Source organism: Ixodes scapularis, unplaced genomic scaffold (genome assembly GCF_016920785.2).
Source record: "Ixodes scapularis isolate PalLabHiFi unplaced genomic scaffold, ASM1692078v2 PGA_scaffold1__304_contigs__length_218370807, whole genome shotgun sequence".
Lineage (NCBI taxonomy): Eukaryota > Metazoa > Arthropoda > Arachnida > Ixodida > Ixodidae > Ixodes > Ixodes scapularis.
In genome coordinates, this window is record NW_024609846.1 from 195,802,562 (window position 1) to 195,824,298 (window position 21,737).

A 21,737-nucleotide genomic window follows, 5' to 3' on the forward strand; every position below is an offset into this window, starting at 1 on the left:
GAAGCCAGCCTTCGCGTCCAGCCGGCTGAACCCTTTCGCGCGGGATAATTCGGGTTCTATATGTTCGCGCCTCGGCATTTCGTAGTGCTCCCGCTTAATGCACTCGATCCTTCTTGGGTCCAAGCAAACTCTAAGTTTTCTGTTTTTCTTTCTGACAATTAAGAGCGGACTTACCCAGTCCGTTGGCTCGTTGACTTTTGTTATTACGGCAGCCTGGTCCATTCTCTTCAGCTCGTCGCGCAGCGGTTCTCGTAAAGCCAGGGGAACGCGTCGAGCCGCGTGGACAGCTGGGATTGAGCCGTCGCGTAGCACCGTCTTGTATCGGCGTTGCACGCACCCTGTGCTTTTAAACAGGTCGCTAAATTCCTCCAGCATTCGCTCACAGCTGTTCGTTGTTACACAGTCCACGTTGCGGGCGACCAGCCCAAGACTTTCACTTGCCTGGGGACCTAGTAGCGCCTGACATCCTTTCTTTACGACGAAGAAGCCGAGGCTGCAGCATCGGCCATCGAAAGTCACCTGTTGGTTGATAACACCCATGTGTTTGATCACCCCTCCGCTGTAGGACCGCAAGATGGAACCGCTCCGGAGAAGGGGAGCCCTGCACTTAATCTTCCTGTAGACTGAGTAGGTAAGGAGGTTTGCTTGAGATCCCATGTCAACTTTTAACACCGCTTCTTCGCCGGCAATGACTGCCTTCACTGTCGCGCCTCGCTGGCTCCTGAGGCTGTCAACTTGTACGTAAAGAATTCTAAAGTCGCCGTCTTCGTCATTCAATTCACCGACTTCCGCCATTTTTTTACAGCAGGCTGCGAAGTGGTTTTTCGCTTGACGTGCCCTCCAGGTCTTCCCGTAGGCGGGACAGCTACGTGGCCTGTGCTCCCGGCTGCACCTGGAACACTTGAATTTCTTTTGTAGTTCTTTCGTTGCCGTCTCTATCTTCACAGGATCTACGTGTTCCTCTTTCCGCCCCCAGGCTTTGTTTTGAAGGGCTGCTACTTCGGACGCTTTGCCCATTTGTTCGGCCTTCGCCAGCGTCAGTTGCTTGTCTCGCAGGAGTTTCACCCTCAGGTGGTCGTCGTTGATTCCCATAACAACTTGGTCGCGCATCATCGACTCCGTCAGCCCTCCAAAGTTACATGAACGTGCTCGTTTCTTCACGTCTCGAAGGAACTGCTCAAAGGTCTTTCCTTCTGCCTGGATCCTTTTCCGGAACATGTACCGCTCGTAAATTTCGTTCGTTTGAGCGTCCCAGTAACTGTCGAACATGTTTACGACAGCTGTTGGAGCTTTCCTATTCGGCAAACGTGAAAATATTGAAGACCTCGGTGGCATCTTAACCCGAGTAGCGCAGTCTTCGCATCGTCCCCTAACGGCTTGCCGTGCGGCTACGTTGCGGTGAAGTATAGCTCCAGCTTTCGCTTGCATAATTTCCAGTTCTGGCCGACGTCACCTGTCGTACGGAGTGGGTCTGGGGCAGACTTGGACGTAGTTCAACTACTCTATCAAACTACTGTAGTTTCACTACTTTTCTGAGTAACTTGGTAACTTTCAATTACAACATATTTCGGGCAATTAGTAGCTTCATTTAACTACGTTTTTCGGGTAACTTCTACTCAAATTACTAACTACTTTCGAAATCAAGTGCCGATTTTGATCATCACAAAAGTTTCAGCGCAGAAATAAATAAGACGCCGGCCGTTGAAGTGGCATTCCCGAAAAAGCAGCCCCCTCACATTCCGTTCCCACGCACTTATACTCGGCAGCGGTAGAACGCATCGCAGGCGTTCTGGGGTCAAGGTGCCGACGAGCAGCCAAAACGCCAAAACATAACACCAGCGCGCACGAACGCACGCAGAGATGCTTAAAGGGCAACTCCGGCCAAAACTCAAAATGAAATAGATTACTGGTATCGATGTAGTGACACAAAATACCATCCCAGCCAAAATATCACGACCGTCGGACGCCGCATTGTCAACTAATGCCGATAATAAAAATGCGACCCGCCGCGAGCCGCTGCTCCTTAGCGGGCGGCCAGCGCGTTGCCGATCGTTAAAGCAACATTGGGCCATGACGTCCGTGTCGTTCTTTTTTTCCTCCGGTCCGGGCGTTGCGCGGAGTGCGCTTCTTTGAGCCGCTACCACCGCTACTTCGGCTTGTGATTGGCGTGTTTAGTCGTTGATTTTATCTATAGCCGGTGTAGCTCCGGTATAGTCTTTTGTTTATTTGCTTGTGAGGACCCCAAGACTTGTTTTAGCGAGCAACTCGGTGCGCCCAAGACTGCCCAGCTGTTCCTCGAAAGATGCCGAGTGCAACTTGTAGCGCTGTGGGCTGCTCAAACAACCCGCTGCGCAACACGGAGGTGCTTTTTCACAAGTTTCCAACGGACCGGAAATCGGAGAAGGTGTGGGATAACGCTGTTCGACGAGTGGACTTTGGACTTCGGCTTTTACGCGCGCGAGAAAAAAAACCGAAAAACCAGACGTGTACAGTCCAGCACACGTGTGTTCGGGCGCCGCGGCCCGCGGCGGGGAGCCTTGAAGCTTCGTGTCTGGGACTGACCAGCAGCGCGAAAGCGAGAGGGCCGCAGTACTGTACGTCACTGGCAGCGCGGCGTAGAGCAACGCGGCTCCATCCACGGAGCCCCGATAACAATTTAGGCCTAGCGACGAGTACAGAAGACCGCACACACGGCGACAGCCGCCGATTACGGCAGCGAACGAGTTCACTAGTTTTCCAGTCGCTAGCTTTTGAGTATACAAATGACGAGTACGGCGCATAACGCACGCACGGCGGCGGCCGCCGTGTATGGCACCGCACGAGTTCACGGGTTTTTCAGTCGCTAGCTTTTTGGGTATACGCACTAACTCTTGCTACATGGGCTGGATAACTACCACGTGTACAGAATTAAAACATAACCAGCTTACCTCCTATCTTTAAACGGCTAGCGCAACAGAGGTAGGTGCCGCTCGGCCTGCGTACTCGTTGATCGAGAACGATCTTGACGTCACGTTCACATAGCAGCCGATTCCCAGTGTTGCCGGAGCCTCGAGCGGCTAGTTTCGGTTTTGTTGGCCGCGCCCTAAGCAAAACTTTGAAACGTCGATATCTTTAAAACTACGCACAATAAGGAGAAAAAATTACACCTTGCAATTCAGAGACGCTGACTGCACTAAAAACAATCATAATCCCAAAATCGAAAGTATGGACCGGAGTTGCGCTTTAACATGCCTTGGCCGGGTATTGACCTAATCCGGTAATGCACGCAGGCGCCGCGCCTCCAGCTGCAACCGTGAAAGACGGGGACTCTCCGAAGGCTGTTGTTGTTTTCATGCTGTCTGCCTTTAGTGAGTTCTGACTCAAGCGGTGGGTTCCACAGGACGCGCCTATGGAATGACCTCGCAGCTGGGCGCCTGTTCCCAGGGTCGCCTCGTCGTCAGTGCATTGTGTTTTGCCAAGCCGGACTCCCCCGCGCACAAACGCAGACAAGGATAATCCGTTCATGGGAGCACGTTCCCGCTTCTAGCTGCAACTGCACGAACGACGATGCTTGTTCACGTAATCCTTTGCGTCCTTCCGACCTTCCACGCCAGGGAGACCTCCTCTTTGTTGAAAACGTTTTACTTGTCAAGCGAGGATTGCGAGTAACCCTCTAGGATATTTTTTTGTTGGACCCGGCGTCATCGGCGAAGTGTACTTCGTTCAATCCTCTGTTAAACCAAGACATTTTTTTAGCAGCGTTTCACTAGCACTGCAACGAGACGCGCAGACGTCCGGATGATCTCATCGTCGTGGCGCGAGACTTGATACCTTGACGGTCAGGTGAACTCGCTCAGCGTACTCTCCGAACGACGTGGGAATAGAAGGGCCAGTCATAACAATCCCAACTTGTCGAAGAAAAAAGAAAAAAAAGAAGAGTTTGTTATACGCCAACTCATGTTTACAAACAAACCGGAGCGCCCCTAGCGGACGCCACCGGCGCCGCGCATGCGCGATGGGGGTGTGGGCAAAAAGCTCGCCGTCGCTCATAAACAAACCATTGAAATGCGATGTTGTCGGCGTCGGTGTGAGTCCGCCTACCCTTTTTCGCGTTCGAATTGTTGATTCTACGTCTTCCCGGCGATGTCTGACTACTTGAGTGGCGTCAGCAAAATTACCGAGGCTCGTTACACCGCAAAACTTCGCGTGAATAATGTGACATGTGGCGATTCATTCCGCGTGGACGCCGCAGTATGTACGCTAAGGCCTGATTCGCATGATGCGATTTCGCTCGCGATTTTCAGTTGCGACGCCGCTCAGGCTGCAAAAGCGTGAACCGTGGCTGAGATGGTTGACGTCTATACTGAGCATCGCAGGCAGAATCGGACCAAGTGAATTAGCGATAACAAGTCGGTGATAGTCACTGGTATCGACATCCCCTTGTATCTTCTATTTACATCGAGCCTGCTTCCCAACCTTCAAAATTAAGTCTTTTGGGGCCTGCACTTACTTCTTATCGCAAGTACCGGGCCAGCATTTGGTCTACGGGCCGGCGTCGTCTAAGAGAGCAGAGGACAAGCAGAAACGTTTGAAAGAGCAGACGACAGTTCGAACGATCAGGCGGCCGTTTGAACTTGAAGACGCGCTGAACGTAGTCCGCAGGTGGTCCGCACAACTTCACGGTTTTCTGGCGTTAATGTTGGAACAAAAGAAATAAATCGGATGACCACAAGTATCCGTGAATTCAACCTAAAGCGCTTCCCGCCCAAGCAATCGTTGTCCGACGGCGTCTGCTTTTCCCTTTTCACGGCACATATCCAGATTCTCGGACGAACCGAGCACGTGAAAACTGACCTGCAAACCTCTCTCGACATTTTTGGTTTTGGTACGGCCCCAGTCGCGGCGTTTTGACGAGAAGGCAGGTTTTTGTCTGGTTCCTTTCAAAACAACGCAGGAATAGACGTCTGGCATGGGGACTTCTGCCCACAGCCACAGACCGGAAGTGCGACCGACGCGCCACCACCGCGCCGTGACGTCACGGAGTTGAGTTTGTGTATAATAGACCCTCTAGCCGAGGCAAACCCAACGAGGTAGAGGGGGTTAGAGCGATAAACCGGTGTTCCGGTCTGCACTCGAAAGTGACCCCCATAAGGCGGCTTCCATTGTACGCAAATTTGACCACTCGTCACATGACCAAACCAAATGCGTGACTTCACAGGAAAGATGGCAGCGCCCACGCAGCGGCTGGCCCCAGCTGGGCCGGAGCTTGACGGATGCTTTGTTGGTTGTCGTTCGTTTCGGCGAGTTGATTTCAGACGCGGAAGCCGTCATATGAGGCCGGTCGAAAGCGACTTCAGAGTTCAGCGTGGTGTCTGACGTAGGTATAACGTGAAAATACGGAGGAACGGTGTGCATTTCGCTGGTGACTGACGAGGATGTTGCCACGAAAGAGACAATCGGCCCTACGTTGCTCGGACCTCGGATTCATTCGGACACCGCTACGATAAATTCTAAGGCAACGTTTTTGTACTCGCGTTGACCATCGGAACCTTCAATCTCTGCAGTGAAGCGTGCGTAATATATTTGGATACACTGTTTAGCGACGGAAATTACATGAGTCGTGCTTGGCAGTGTGCAATCGTGGTGCCGCTTCTTTCAAATGACCGAAGGCTCACTTTTGTTGTGCGGTGCATGGGAGAGCTGCCTTGACGCTTGTAGTTCCCGCACCGTGCTAAATGATACTGTGCTGCTTCCCAAATTGTTCCGGCGTAGACGTGCACTCTCACGGAGCACAGGTGTGCGGCGCGCCGAAGAGCTGCCTTCAAGCTGGTAGTTCCTGTGCCGTGCATTAGGTGATGCTGTGCTGCCTACTAAATTGCTCTGGCGTGGACGTGTACTTTCACGGTGCACAGGTGTTGCTGTTGGTATTGATTCTGCTGGTCTGTCGCACGTTTCGTCGACACCAAAGTTTCATCAACACTCGTTACGCGAATTGCAAGCTGTATGGACATTTCATCGCGCGTGTTACCTACCCAGTCCACCCATTCACGCCGCTTTGCGAAGACAGTCTGCAGCGGCTCATTACCAAAAAAGTGGTCCCACATCCATTTCAGTTCAGCTCGTCCTCGGCAGTCGCCAAACCCCAAAGGAGAGGATTTATTCGGACAGAATGCCACTGAAGCAATGCAGCTTCTTTAGTGGTCATGATAGACTCTCTTCTGTCTGTTTTTTTATATGGTCATTGATGCTTGCTCCAGTCCTCTTTCCTATCAATATTTATTATTCTGGAAAGTTCCAGGCCATGCTCAGCTGTCATTGTATGTTCTGGTGGAGGTGCTGCGCACATTACCCATAGCCCTTCACTCTGTGTGGACCCTGGCGGCTCCTCAGCCGAGTTGCCCGATAACAAGACAAGGGTGGCACATTATCCCGCGTCTTAAACCCCCGGCAAGCCGGGAACCAAATCCTACCCCGAGCCCGGCAGAAAAACCGCAAGACAAGCGAGTACCACAAGGACGAACCTGGGAAATACACCACGAACAACCTGAAATCCAAGCCAGTCGCTGCTACCAGCAAGAACCATTGGAATTAGGTCGTTTGCCTGAAAAACCGAAGCTGACTAAGCCAACAATGACAAACCTGTAGCAGCAAACCGCGTCCGCTCCCACCATCGTTTGCATGGCTGTCGCACCTCGCACTGTGATGCCCTTTCATGTAAGGTGCATAAGACGTCGGAGGCTGGATTGAACAATATGACCATATGAACGTGTCACCCGGCACAGTGGGTAGATGGACAACCAGCTCCTGCAGAACCTATACTTCTCGTGGAAGAAACTGCCAGGCACTGGTTTGAGAACCAGGAATCCTCCTTAACGTCGTAGGAAGTTTGCAAGACCGAGCTGAAGTGCAAGTTCATGAGCCAACATATACGAGAGAGAGCCGATTTCCTGATTCTGTCCAGGACACGGCCCCAGCAAGAGCGTCACCACCTTTGTGGAGGATGTTTTGCGCCTGATCGAGCACCCACGCCAACCCTGATGCTACAGAAGAGAAGAAGCTAAGTACCTCATGTCCCTTATGTGAGGGAAAACACCTTGTCAGCCTTGTCCGCAATCCCACGACAGCAGTCGTAGGGTTCATATCACCGAGGCTTCAGACATTGAATGTACACTGCAGGCCCGAGCATGTCAATATCAACAACTCCCAGCGTCTCGACACTCGAGTCGTCCAGCTGCAACTTTGACGCCAGCCCCCCAGACATCCGCGACATCATCCACAACAGTGTCCGGGAGGAGATAAGGAAGCTAGTTCTTGCCATCTGTTGCCCGGCTTTTATTTTGATTGCCGAGATTGTTTCGGAAGAAGTTCGACAGGCATTTCAACAGACCGATGTCACCAAGCGAACTGCGCAGGCGCGCGCATTCCGGAAGTGGTGCCGCCGCCATGCTCCTTGTAGTCATCCCTTCCCGGCTTCCCGACTACATACGGCTGCGCGTGTGTACATCATCATAGATTATCATTTGGCGCGCCCCGGTATCACCTTGATGTTATATTCAGTTTTCGTTGCATGTTTTTACTTCATAAGATTGTGTTGTTTGTGATGCCTTACTTTCCTCAGCAAGTGCAGAAAAGCAGTTTCAGTCGTCTTATCGCTTTAGAATCGCTTTGTTGTCTGCTTCGTCGTCGTCTGCTTCTTTGTCTTCGTGAACGCGTGGGCCCACTGCCGTTCACGGGGTAATCCCACTGCGACCGCGACAAAAAACAAAACAAAACAAAAAGACTACTCGAGCATTCCGAGTCGTCGGAGGTCTCAATTACCTTGCAAACAAGTGAACATCTAGTGCAATAGCAAAGAACAAGAAAATTCGAGGGACCGTCGGCTCGGTGTAGCACCACGGAACAGCATCAAATGTGATGAAAAACTGAGCTTGGCGGTGCTCAGTCTTGTGCATAACGTTTAATCAGCCATCAAGTAAGATGAGCTTAAATAGACTTTCTCGGTCAGAGATAGTTTTCTAAAAGTTGTTTCATTCTGGTTGACAGCCTGTGCGACAGAGTACAGATGAACAGCGGGAGAAGCCTGCACACAAAGAACTGATCAACAAAAGGCCATGCCTGACGCGCCGTAATAATTGGCATCTATCAAAAAGAAGCAACCATGCCAGATACCTGAAAGCTTGGGGTGGAGATGATTTTTCGTGCACAGTTTCTATTCAGTTTTATTTTGTTTGCGCAAGATCCGAACGCTAACAGTCGCCCGACGGGGGAAGCTTTTTTCTGCTGTCTCGACTGGTGCTAGTGCAGAATGGACCAGTAACACCAGCCTAATAGACCACCACAAAATAGATGAGGTTCGTTTGTTACATTTTTGGCGGTAAGTACGTGTTGCACTTCTGAATTGCATTAAGTAATCTTTTCGCGTTGGTATGGGAAAAAAAAAGAAGGCTGCTTCCGAGAAAAAGTTGTTTTATATCAAGTGGTGCATATCGGGAATCGCTGCTCTTTTTTAGTGATTGTCCTGATCTTTTGAAGCACAGTTGTGCTTGAAACATGTCGTCGCAGTAACAGTTATAACCACCAAAATACACCGAGTAAGAAGTGTATTAAAAACGGGCCTCCGCAAAGCAGTGCGGAGGTCCTATTTGAGATAGACCAACGAATAGGCCGCTACGGAGCAAATGGTCAGAAAGATTCCAGCTTACGGAACAGTTAGGCACGCTCTATATCTCGTGCCCTGTAATCTTACATATTTGAGCTGACGTGCAATAATTGGATATAAATTATGAGGCAAACCGCGAAACAAATCGTAAAACGCTATTTTTCCTGCCGCTCTGTCCGGCTCTGTCGACCTTTCTTTGCCATGCTTCTTTCTTGCGGGAAGACATAATATCCGAGGCCTTTTTGCCTGGTGCTGTTATTATAGCTCCGTGGCATACAACATCTGAAGCCACCGATTGAAAACCATGAGTTAACACTTGGCTAAAAGTCTCGTGCTAACCCGAAAATTTCCAAACGCCGGGCGTACAATGCGCGCCGACGCGGCCGGAAAACTGGGGAGAACTACAGGTACCAGGATGCACCGCGGCAGCGGTGGCGTCGCGCAACTCCTCGTGAGATCGGTCTACTGGAGACTTAAATAAATAATAATAAATTTTATTTCCATCGATTGTGATGGTAGGACCCGTGGAAAAAAGCTGCGATATGCAGCTTGACTGGTCCTCGGGTCCCTACAATGGTCAGCAGCAGCGGAACGGAAATAAAAATAAAATGAACAAAAAAAGAAAAAAAATACACACAAAAAGTAACAATTGAAAGATGCATAACTACGCACTTGCCTGTTTTTTTTAAGCAAATAGACAAACATAAAATGCAACAATTAAAATTTACAAAACCATGCACTCTTGCCTAATAATGGAGTAAAATAAAACAGAAAATAAAAATCAGGTACAAATCAGGAGCAAAAATACAAACGCAATTCTTTAGAAGTTTTAGAGTCAAAATCTACACCATCAATATAAAAATTATTTAGCAAGCGTGGCAGGGCAAATTTAAGCATTTGGAGACCATAGTTCGTTCGCTGAGTGACCATCTTCCACTTCTCCGCTCCGCGAGTGGGGTAAACTGGTGAATTTTCCTGTAAACCTGCAAGGTTTACTAAAAAACATGAGCCCCTTATTTTTTCCCTCCTGAAACTAGCACATAGTCTATAATCGTATAACTTGTAAATAGTAATTATCTTAAAATTTCTAAATACTTCAGAAGTGTGAGCATCATAAGGGACATTACATATGCTTCTTAACATTTTTTTTTGTAACAAAAACAGCTTTTCCATATTAGTTAGTGTCGATGAGCCCCATACTAGATGGCAGTATATTAAGTGAGAGTAAAATAGAGAGTTGTAAACTAACAATTTAACATTCGTGGGCAACAAAGAACGGTTGCCATTTAGGATCCCAATTACTCGGCATATTTTTGGAATAAGATAATTCATATGACAATCCCAGGACATGTTCTCATTAAAAAATACGCCAAGAGTTTTGAAGGAACTAACTATTTCAATTGGACAAGGATTTAAACTCAGTGATCTAGATAAAACCACAGACTTGTTTTTCGGACGAAAAATTATTGCTTTTGTTTTATTAATGTTTACCTTTAAAGAGTTACAATCGCTCCAGGATTTTATCTTTGATAAGGTGTGGTTGGCCATATCTATTAAGTCATCACCTGTTTCGGAAGAAAAAAATATGCTAGTATCATCCGCGTAGTTAACAAATTTTGCTTCCCTGTTAACGTTAACAATGTCGTTTGCGTATAAGTTAAAAAGAAAAGGTCCCAAAATACTTCCTTGCGGAACACCTGAGGTGATGGGTTTTACCGTAGATGAGTTACTATTGATGCATACGAATTGTTTACGATATTGCAAGTAGGACTGCAAAAGCAACAGTGCCTGTCCACGGATAAAATACATTTCAAGTTTTTTTAAATAAGACATCATGCATCATGACTTAGGCAGTCAAATGCTTTCGTGAAATCTAAAAATAACCCTAGCACTATTTTTTTGTTTTCAAAATTTTTCGAAATGAATTCTTTTTGGGTAAGTAACGCTGTTTCAGTAGAACAGTCCTTCCGGAAACCAAATTGAGAAGAGGTAATGAGATTATATTTGTTTGAAAAGTTTACTAAACGATGATAGATTAATTTCTCTAAAGCTTTAGAAAAAACGGGCAATATCGAAATCGGCCTATAATTGCGTAGCTCATTTTTATCGCCTTTTTTATATAAAACAGACACCTTTGCTATCTGCATTCGTGTAGGAAATACACCAGTTTCTAAAGAAAGATTAAATATATATGTTAGCACGGGAGCAATTATATCAATGACATATTTAATTGGACGAATTTGCATTTCATCAACATCACAACTTGCACTATTTTTAGCTGCATTATCACATTTCTAACTTCTGTGCTGGTAATTGGCTCTAAATAAATAGAATTGCAGTTCCTTTGCTGAATATATTTGCAGGAGTCAGAACCATCGACAGTGCTACCTAGATTTACAAAATGATCATTAAATACATTTGCTAAGTCTTTACCGGTTACGTAAACACCTTTGTACAGTAACGTTTCAATGGTGTTTGACACAGGAGCACCCTTAACCAAAGAACCTAGATGCTTCCACATAACATCGGTGCGGCCACTTGATGCTGAAAAAAGGGAAGAGTAATAACGTTTTTTTGCATTCTTTAGTTCTTTATTTAGGTTGTTTCGATAAGTCTTGAAAACATGAAGAGCGCCTGGATCGCGGTTTCTAAATAATCGATTATATAGAGCATCTTTTCTGCGAATCATTTTGAACATGGCACAGGTTATCCACGGCTTTCGAATCTTTTTGGATTGTCTTATGGATTTATAAGGAAAGTGATGTCTATACAATTGAAGAACCAGTTCTAGAAATGTGTTATAAGCATCGTCGGCAGTACTTTGCTCAAGCACGGCGTCCCAATTTATAGCTGCTACGTCCCGCCTAAAGGCGTCGAGGCTGTGGATTTCTACATTTTGAATAAATATGGATTGGTTTTTTATTGCCTTCCTACGTAGATTATATTACACCTGTAAAAATATTGGAAGATGGTCACTCAGGTCACAGCTGATTACTCCGCTTTTTACTCTATCTAGGTGATAATTCGTTATAAATAAGTCTAAAACAGTTGTCGAGTGCAAAGTAATTCTGGTGGGATTAGTGATTGTATTAATACACCCGTGCACGCCAACAAGGCTCTCCATTTCCTTTTTCGTGGCACTGTCAGAAAACATATTTATATTGAAGTCACCACCACAAATGACGTTATAATGACCCTCGTTTATAAAACTCAAAAATGATTCAAAAAATTCAAAAAATGCCGAAATGCTACCATCTGGTGGGCGGTAAACAACAGCAAAAATGTTCTGGTTTTTTCGCAGACACAATACTTCCACATCCTTCGTGATAAAAGAGTAATCACTCAGAAGATCACAGTTTATGTCTTCTTTTATTAGGAGAGCTAATCCTCCGCCGCGTTTGAAAGTACGATTTAAAATATAAGTTTTATACGATGGTAAACAAAATATATCAAAGTTATCGGTGTACCAAGTCTCGGTAAACATAATAACATCAAAAAGACCACTAAACTGATCGAAAAGAAGTTCAAGGTTAGTTTTCTTATTTACTGCTGATTGTATATTTAAATGAAAACAAGTCAAATAGGAACCACTTTCCTGCTCAAGGTGACCTATAAGGTCCTTAGGAAGCAAAGGAGTTTGGTTCGCCATTGAGGAGAAAAAACCTGTTTTGAAACACGAAGGAAAGAATGCCCGGTTTACCTACTACAACGAAGCAAGTCATCCTCGCTCCTTACAACAATCGGTCGGTCACCGTCCTGTTTTCTTGCCAAGATACTTCCGCTACGGTGCCACACGTACCGAAAACCAGCCCCTTTAGCCCACTCCTTTGCCTTCCACAGTAGTTCCCTGTTTTTCTTAGTCATGTTTTCGACAATAAATACATCGGGCTTGGTTCCGAACAGTTTTTTTTTTTTTTTTGTTTTGCAGCCACTGTTCTTTCGTGGTTTGTCTGGTGAAGCGGATGATGATATGCGGCACCTTATCGGGCTTAGCGGGTAATCTGTGCATAGCAACTACATCGTTCGTTGTTAAGGGTGGAAGCTGTAATCTTCGAGCAAAGCGGCATCTGACGAACCGAGGGCGACTTATGCCACAAAGTCACAACGACCACCACCCGCTACCTGTTACTATTCAATGCCAATTCAACGAGACACCCCAACTCCGAAGTATTAATAACATCGGAAAAACCAGTGTAGAAACGCGCTGAACTAATTACACCGAGGAAAACGGAGGTGCTGCGATTGCCGACCGAAAACCACTCTGCTATCATTGCATGAGGCCGACCATGTCTACTGGAGGTGCACGTACAAATGAATTGGCTTGCAAGGGTTCGTGCCGAACGACCCTCGACCACGTCTCGACGAGCGCCCGCGAAAGATTGAGGATTATCTTCGGCGGTCTTTATCCCTGGTGCCGACATTACCCCGAAGCTCGTGATCCACTTCATCTTGACAGGAGGTAAGCACGACAAAGCAGGTGAGCAGCAATGCAAGGAGAGTTGATCTGGTGTCGGTTGTCGTCCAAGGAAAATACCTAATAATTTGCTGACACTAATTATCTGTGTCCACGCCACGAAGCACACAATTTCCAACTTTGAGGGAGAATGCCGCTGAGTGACTTGTAGAAATAGAATGGTTGGTTGCTCCCAAAAGTGGACTGCAAGCATCACCAGACTTCACTTTGCCACACGAGACTTACACAAGTTGCAGTGGTCGCGGGATGCAGAATAAATCGCCATTACGAAATGGAAGTGAAATGGCTTGGATAGCAAACAAACATTGTTGCCAGCGATCAAGTCAACGGTACAGCCAAAGGCACAGCCACGTAACCAATACATGCTCGAACTTGCAGCATTTACGCAGAAAACTACCAGGAATTTTTGCGGATTAGAAGCCAGCCCTGCAGCTTCAGTGCATCAGATGTCAGTGGCGGCACTGACGTATGATTACAAGACGGCGTCAGTCGGTGAAAGTTGCTACTCGACCAAACTGAACACCGACGTGCCAGGAGCGTCATCCGACAACAAGGTCCACAGGTACTACGACTGAACGCCTGACAGAAGACTGTCGCAGAAAGAACTTGTTATGGAACCATTTACTAAGAATCAATAATTATGTAATCAGGTGGAAATAAACATATTTGATACACTAACCAGATAAAGATATTTCCGCTTGCCTTACGCCTTGAGAGTTTATACACCAAGAATTGTGTTTACTGCACTTGCAGGTCCTTTTGAGGACACTCGCATCTCTGACCCTTCAATATTAATTAATGGGGCATACCAAACTGCCAGACTTGTTGCATGGGGCTGCACTCATTCCACCTCTCCTGAACACGTGGTGCATCCGAAAACCAACTTCAGTGATGTGAAAATGTTATTTATTAATTTATTCCCTCCAGGGGCCTTCGTAGGCATTGCAGAGGGGATACTTAAAACTACACAGATGATAATAACATTAAAGCACACTGCTGTAACTTGTTAATTGCAAAAACAAACACACTTCTGAGCATCTACTTTATTAGTATGTGTTGATGCATAGTTATATAGCAGGACACTTCTTGTACGTATGACACAATAGACCCTTTGCAGAGCCCCATCAACCAACACAACTGTTACCATTTTTTTTCGGCGTAAAGCACACAACTGGGCCCCAGTTCACGTCGAATGCTAATGCAGCATTCGAGTAAAATAGGCGCCGAGCCGAGTTCACAGTGATGGCGGACATACCATTCTTGCCGAACAAATGCCCAAAGTATGAAAGCCTGGGTAATTAGAGTAGTAGCTACTGTAATTCGTGTCATCACAATTTGGCAAACGGCAAAGGCTACAGTCTCGGCGAGTCAATAGGCACATTGCAGAGAGGCACATGACAACATATCATCACAGTGCTCGTCTGCACAGATTTGTCACACACCTTCGCTCCGTCTCTCTGATTGGCTCGAGGGGGCTGTGGCGGTTGTTCTTTTCCAAGTTACAATGATACGAAGTTAAGCAGCCCACAGTTTCCAAAAAAGTATATTGAAGAGACAGAGAGGAATGGATCAACATTTTTCAACGACTGCTCTTCAGGCAAGGGATGAACACAAATGCGAATCATCTTATCCAGGTAATTAGAACAAGTAAATAGTTTACCGACTAATGCAATGCACTCTTGATGAAAAAAAGTATTGTTGCAATAAATCCTACGAAAGAAAAAAAAGGTTAGAATTATAATGCAATTAAAATGCAATGGTGCAAGCGAGCTGGACAAGAATGACGAAATGAATCCCTGGAGAAGGGGAACAAGAGGGACAAAGGACAAACATAAATCTCCAAACACAGCTAGGTGACTGGTGAGCGACCGAAAAAATCCGCCTGGTCAGGGTATCGAACCCGGGACTCTCCATTACAAGTGGAGCGCTCTACCAACTAACCTAACCAGGGGTTAGACGTCAGTAGAGCAAACGCCAGTAGACGCCAGTAGAGCAAAATGATTGTCCTTTGTCCCTCTTGTTCCCCTTCTTCAGGGGTTCATTTCGTCATTCTTGTCCAGCTCGCTTGCACCTTTGCATTTTAATTGCATTATAATTCTAACCTTAAATTCGCAAGCTTCACCCTTGTTGGTGTTAGACTGGTGGCAGCTGATAAAACCCATTTGCTCTACTGACGTCTAACCCTGGTTAGCTCTGTTGTAATGGAGAGGTCCCGGGTTCGATACCCGGACCAGGCGGTTTTTTTCGGTCGCTCACTAGTCACCTAGCTGTGTTTGGAGATTTATGTTTGTCCTTTGTCCCTCTTGTTCCCCTTCTCCAGAAATTCATTTCGTCAAAAAAGGTGCAGTTAATCTATGCATACACCAAAACAGTTGTTCTTATAGCAAGTCGAGTAGCTCTGAAGCAGGTGCCTGCAACGATTTATTCATCCCCACACTCAATAAAACGTCATCCTCACAGCTGAAAATAAGTGTGCACTTCGCACTCACAAAAAAAGGAAGAAAAGCGATCGAATGTAGAATTGTCAATTAGCACAAAAGGTTAAAGATGGCAGGAACTTCCTCGCTAAAAGTTGCTATGGTTATTCGGTGACGCAGGGCTGAAACAACTTCCCCTAGGCCCTAACGCGACGTATACCTTTCGCTTTGATTCTCAGACATTCCAACGTTCAAACAAAGCTAGAAAAATGCGAAAATTTTATGCCTGAAGTTATATCGTAAAATTGTTGTAAGTGCTAAACGCAAAGGTCCCAGGAGCTTCCTCGCTAAAAGTTGCTGTGATTATGCAGTTATCTAGGGCTGAAACAAATCCCCAAGGCCCTACATCCGACGCATACATTTTGCGTCGATTCTGAGACATTCCAATGTTCAAACAAAGCTAAGAGAATACGAAAGTCTTATGCTAAAAGCACTCAAAGTTCTATTGATCCTCGAACAGACCCCGAATCCGAGCACCGGTACGGCGATACGGCTGATGCTGCCTCACAGGTGTTAATATCCAGATGATCCAGAGCGATCTTGCGCAAAAAGGGTATAAAGTCTCATTCCTTGAAAATTTCACATTATACCTGCGTCAGCGAACACGAAAAACCCGAAGTCGTCGGAAAACAGCTGCATATCACGGCTACCGCGCACCGAACAAACTCGCATCCGCCAGCTTTGGGCGCTGCCATCTTACCTGTGACGTCACGGCTCGTGGGAGGTCACGTGACGAGTGGTCATATTTGCGTAAAACATGGCGGCAACCGGGGGGTGCCACTTCTGAACTTCCGGTTTATCACTCTAAGCCCCTCTACCTCGTTGGGCAAACCGCACACGTTTCGTCATGGACGCCAAAGGTGCCGACACTCGCTTGCCCGACCCTGCACACCCTGTTTCTGAAATTCAACGCTGCCGCTCCATCCAGCGCCACGGTGGAACGTCTTTTCAGCTTGGCTGGTGACGTCTTTAGGAGGAAAAAGAGAAACCTTTCGATAAGAACTTTGAAAATCAATTGCTTCTTCGAGCCAATAAGCGAATAAACTAGTTTTCTGCATAAAATGACAGCCTTTAGTTTACGCTCGCAGGGTTTTTCACGGATCAAAACTGCTGTTTATTTTGCTACCACAAAATATAAAAAGTAACTTCGAAAGTAACTTTTAAAGTAACTCACTACTTTTTACATTAGTTAGTAGTTTACTGAATTACTATTACGAATGCGTAACTTTTACTCTACTCCAATTACTTTTGGTGTCGATACTCAGTAACTTAACTTAACTACCTCTTTTGAGTAATTTGTACACGTCTGGTCTGGGGGTTTGAGTAGGTCCATTTCTTCAGGCAGTTGCTTCTTAAGCGCTTACCTGTGGCGAAGTGTCGTGGGATGGTCCCGCCACTTCTGACACCATGTATCGTGATTTATTCTTACGACATCATTATCAGTTCCATGTTATGTGCCACTGTGTCCAGCATGTGTCCTTTCAGTCCAAAGGCTCCGAACGATGTCCCGGGCGCTCGCGTTGGTAGAGCGAGCACTTCTTCACTTCACCGCGTAACTCTCTTGGATAGTCGAATACGATACACAAATCGAGGCGCATAATTTGTCTTTTCAAGCCTTTTAAAAATGGTTTGCAATTTTTTTTTTTTTACAGGGTTCAAAGTATGCAGAATTACCGTACCGGGAGTAGAGAAAGATAGAACGTTGCCGGTTTCAAACAAGGGCAAGCAAGGGGTCGAAAAATGTAGAAAATTTGTGAAGAGAAAGCACTATGACAGGAGTTCATGAAAAATAAGAATTCATACAAAAGATTACAGGTGAGTTTGAAGTACAAGTCAACAATTTAATTACAAATTTTTCGGATCAGTGAATTTCGGAGCCTACCCTTCGTATGGAGGCTGGGCTGCTGATGACCAGATTTAAATAGTGATAAAAAAAAACACATGTTTAAAGTGGTACAATTGAAACTAGTTTAATTATTCAAGATCCTGTGCGCACATTCGGAGCTTATCGCGTGAATTCTTTCTGTCGGACGCTGACCTGAGTCGGTCATGGCGCTCTCCTGGCACTCCGAGGAGGAACATTTGTTTCCCGTTTTGCCTGTAGCGATCACTGTTCATTTCTTCTCAGGGGCACCAAAAGCTCGCGACCTCGATCTGCTTTTTACAGCCATAGGACACTACTTTTAAAGATATATCATTTCTGCGTCTACTGTTCTTGCTAAAACAGCGAGGTTGCGAAGTGTCGGAACGCGTACACTGCCACAAGTGGTAGGACTGAATTCGATGCACAACAGAAACAGAGCCCCACTCCTGTGCTTTTATGTCTCTGAACGCTGTAACGTCAGCTTTAGGGAGGAGGATTATTTTCACGTTCGGCAGTTTAGTGTTCAGTGGGGTAACCATCTCTGACGCCGACTTGATGACCGACTTGGTGGGCCATCGGAGGTTGTACAACGTTGCCTGGTGCTTGACACGACCCATGATTCAATCACAGGCACTCTTGCCATGACACATTGCGGAAAAGATACATCTCGCTGACGTGTACTTGTGACCCTGCAGCTTGTGTAGTTGGTACTTGTTCTTAAAGTGGCTAGCTGCACCATTACTTACGTAGGTCACATGAGCATACCCAAGATTAGATTTCACGATATTCCAGACCGTTGAATTATAAATTAAGTAACAGACAATCTCATGCAATTGCAATTCTTTTTTATGTATTCTTATTTTCTACGCGTTGTGCGGCCCTCCACGGCGAGGGATCTATTGGTGCTCACAGGCGGCGCAGGTTCAGGTTCTGCCGCGCCCTACCTCCAGTATCAGTTCAATTCAATTAATTTTATTTACTCCCGTAATTCGTAATTTTATTTACTCCCATCATATTTACTCTTATATCATGTTACCGCGCACACTACGCACGAAAGTTTTAGAATAGCATTTCTCCACCGCGACGCAAAAGCCCAAGCATCTTGGTTGCTTCCTTTACGTCGCGTAGACGGAGACGCTATACGCCGACTGTTGAAACAGGCACCACGAAGCATGTTACAAGGTGGCGCACCTCGATCACTCCTGCCCATTGGCATTTTTAGGTTGGTTGTACGAGAACGTATTAGTAATATTCCCTTAAAAACTGCCTCCCCCCCCCCCCCCTGTGCTGTCAATTTGTATTTTCCTGACCACACCGTAGCATTTTTACGCTTTTGAATAATAATGAAATTGTGAAAATAAAATGTGCACGCCCCATTTATGGCAACCGCGTTAGCGTCAATTTGGCCATATTTCTCGCTTGCATTATATTTTTGCAGACTTTGTTAGTACATATTATCAACGTTAATCTCAGAGAGTTTAAAGAATATAAAGAGGCCTTTTTTAAGTGATTTTCAAAATAATGCATTTTTAGTTAAATGCCTTTGTTTCAGCGATTCTTATAAAATACAACCGCTAAGCAGGGCAACAATATTTCACGCAAAGATGAACTATATAAAGGGCTACACACTGGCAAAGTTTGCAGACCTTAGCTTTTATAGATACGGAGAAAAATATTCTTTAATCCAGAGCGTTATTGCAAAACCTGCCGTGTTTGCGATTTTTTTTCTCAGAATAACTACACTATACTACTCGGAAATTATTACTTTTTGCCAATCCTTCCTATGCCTAATTTGTCAGTGAGAATTTATAGTCCAGTAGCCAAAACAGTTTTTTTTTTTTTTTTTTTTTGAGAAAGCCGCCCGAAACGTCAACATCCCGCGATACGCAAAACGCGCACGGGACTGAGAGGGTGCTTACAAATATTTTTCGCAAAGACAAACATTTGTTTTTTTCGAAAACAAGGATTGGTTTTATTTTTCTGGGCATAAAGCCAGGAAAGTATATTTTTCCATTAAAATTAAAAATGGTCACCGGATATGGTTGTTCGATCTTATCTGAAAAGATCCTAGACGGAATCGTAGCATGAAATACTGTGGAAAGAGGCAGTTTGAGATATTATAGTTGCTGAAAGGCAGTTAGCGGCGGCACCGGCAACATCGTCCCACGCTATAGCTCAGCCTTTTTACGCTTGCAGGTTGGTGCTCAATTTGTTTCTAAACAAATTACTTAACAATTTGGTTCCGCTGCTGTCGCTGCTAAAGCTGCTCTCGTGGATTGATAAGATATTTCTGTGATATGTCTGAAAAGGGAAATAGCATATGTGTCGCGTGCAATGAACCACTCCCCCAAAAGCAGCGTATGCAATTTCAGTTATCATCTCGGAACATGCTTGGGTGTCCCTGAAAACTCTTTCCAAGAAAAAAAAATGCCGAATCTAAGAAAACGTGGAAATGCCCAACCTGTAAAAAGGCAAAAATAAGAGGTAACCTAACTAGGCAAGAGCGGGGGCCGAGAAACGTAAAAGATCATGGCTGTACGCTAAACGATATTAACAAAAAAACTCTCTGCAATTTTGTCGCTTCATGCCAAAGTTGATTCACTAATGAAAATAAAAGCCTCTGTTGATGCTATTGAGCGCGCAGTTTAGCTCATGTCCGATAACTACGATGAGCTGCTCTCTCAAATTCAAGAACAAGGAAAATAGATGCTAGAACTGAAGAAATGTGTCACAGAAGTGGAATCTAGTAAAGATTTTGAAGTGAAGCAGCTCAAACGGGAAATAAATGACTTGGAACTGTACACTAGGCGTCAAAATATCGAAGTGCACGGGTTACCTCCAACGGCAAACGAACATCTGCTTAACCAACTAAACGCGCTCTCTGATCTGCTAGAACTGTCCAAGTTGACCGAACAAGACATCGAATCGGTGCACAGACCGCCACCCAAATCTGAAAAATTGCCAGTTGTTCTGGCCCGGTTTTCTTCACGTGTAACAAGGAACATGTGGTTGCAGAAAAACGCCGCTCTGAAAGAACGAAACCCGACTGTACATATTTACGAGAACATGACAGCGCAAAACAGGACACTGTTCTGGCAGATGAAAACTAGAGCAACTGAAAAGGGATGCAGGTTTGCGTGGCACAAGGAGGGCGAAATGTCTGTGCGAAAAGCTGCGGGCGATTGTACAGTTAGAATCGCAAGCGAAGACGACCTTGAATATATTCGATGAAAAGTGGAAAGGAACGTGCAGCTTCACACTTATTTTCATTTTAATCGAAAGTTCACCATTATCTAATCTATCCATTCAGCCTGAAGAGTTTATCAATGCTATAAGTAACCGAAAGCAATCTGTGTTATTATTTTTTTTTGCATTAATGTAACGTCCATATGCTATCGAAAATTGATGACATTGAAGTTGTTCTTGATACCTTGCGTTTTTCTTTTAGCGTACTTATGTTCTCTGAAACGTGGTATATTCCTGACTCAAATGACTTCGTGTTGACTAATTACAAGCATTTTTCTACACGAAGAAATGCTAGAAGAGGGGGAGGCATTTTTAATGCTTGTAGAATCATCTTTGAATTGTTGCATTATTCCCGATATTACAAAACTGAATGACTCTTATAAATTATTGTCAGTACTCTCTGATAACTACGCTTTCAGTGTGCTATATCAACCTCCCTCTCGAAATGTTAACATCTTGCTTTCTGTACTTGATAACCTCTTCAGCTATGTTAATGACAATAATTATACCCTTTTCTTGGGAGGTGATTTTAATATTGATCTCATATAAACGTCAATTATGCATGATGATCTATTTTCTGTAGTCGAATCAAATGGTTTTGAATGTGTTACTACGGATACAACGAGAGTGGCAAAAAATGGCTCTACCTTACTTGATCACTTCATTACAAACTGCAACAAGGAAGATACTTATGCATCAGGTTTAATTAGCTGCAGCATTAGTGATCATTTACCTATCCTTCTTCTTGTTAACACGCACTTCGCTACTCGCAAACACAAATCAGAAGGATTTAGAATTCGTAACATTACGTCGCAAAGATTGCAGTCATTTAGGGACTCTATTGGTACCGCTAACTGGGACCCTGTTTATGCCAATAATTCTCCTGATGCAGCATATGAAGAATTATTCGAAACTTTCGAAGACATTTATAACAAATGCTTTCCTTATAAGTACATAAAGCCTAGCAAAAGAGCAAAAAAACTACGGGTTTCCCATGATTTATTAAAAAGATTCGTGCAAAAAATAGCTTATATCAAA

At 45.2% G+C, this 21,737-nt stretch overlaps 1 pseudogene; it reads right to left on the reverse strand.

Moving 5' to 3' along the window:
* Positions 1-183: 183 nt before the first annotated feature.
* On the reverse strand, positions 184-16,998 carry LOC121047850 (annotated as a pseudogene).
* Between the last annotated feature and the right edge of the window lie 4,739 nt (positions 16,999-21,737).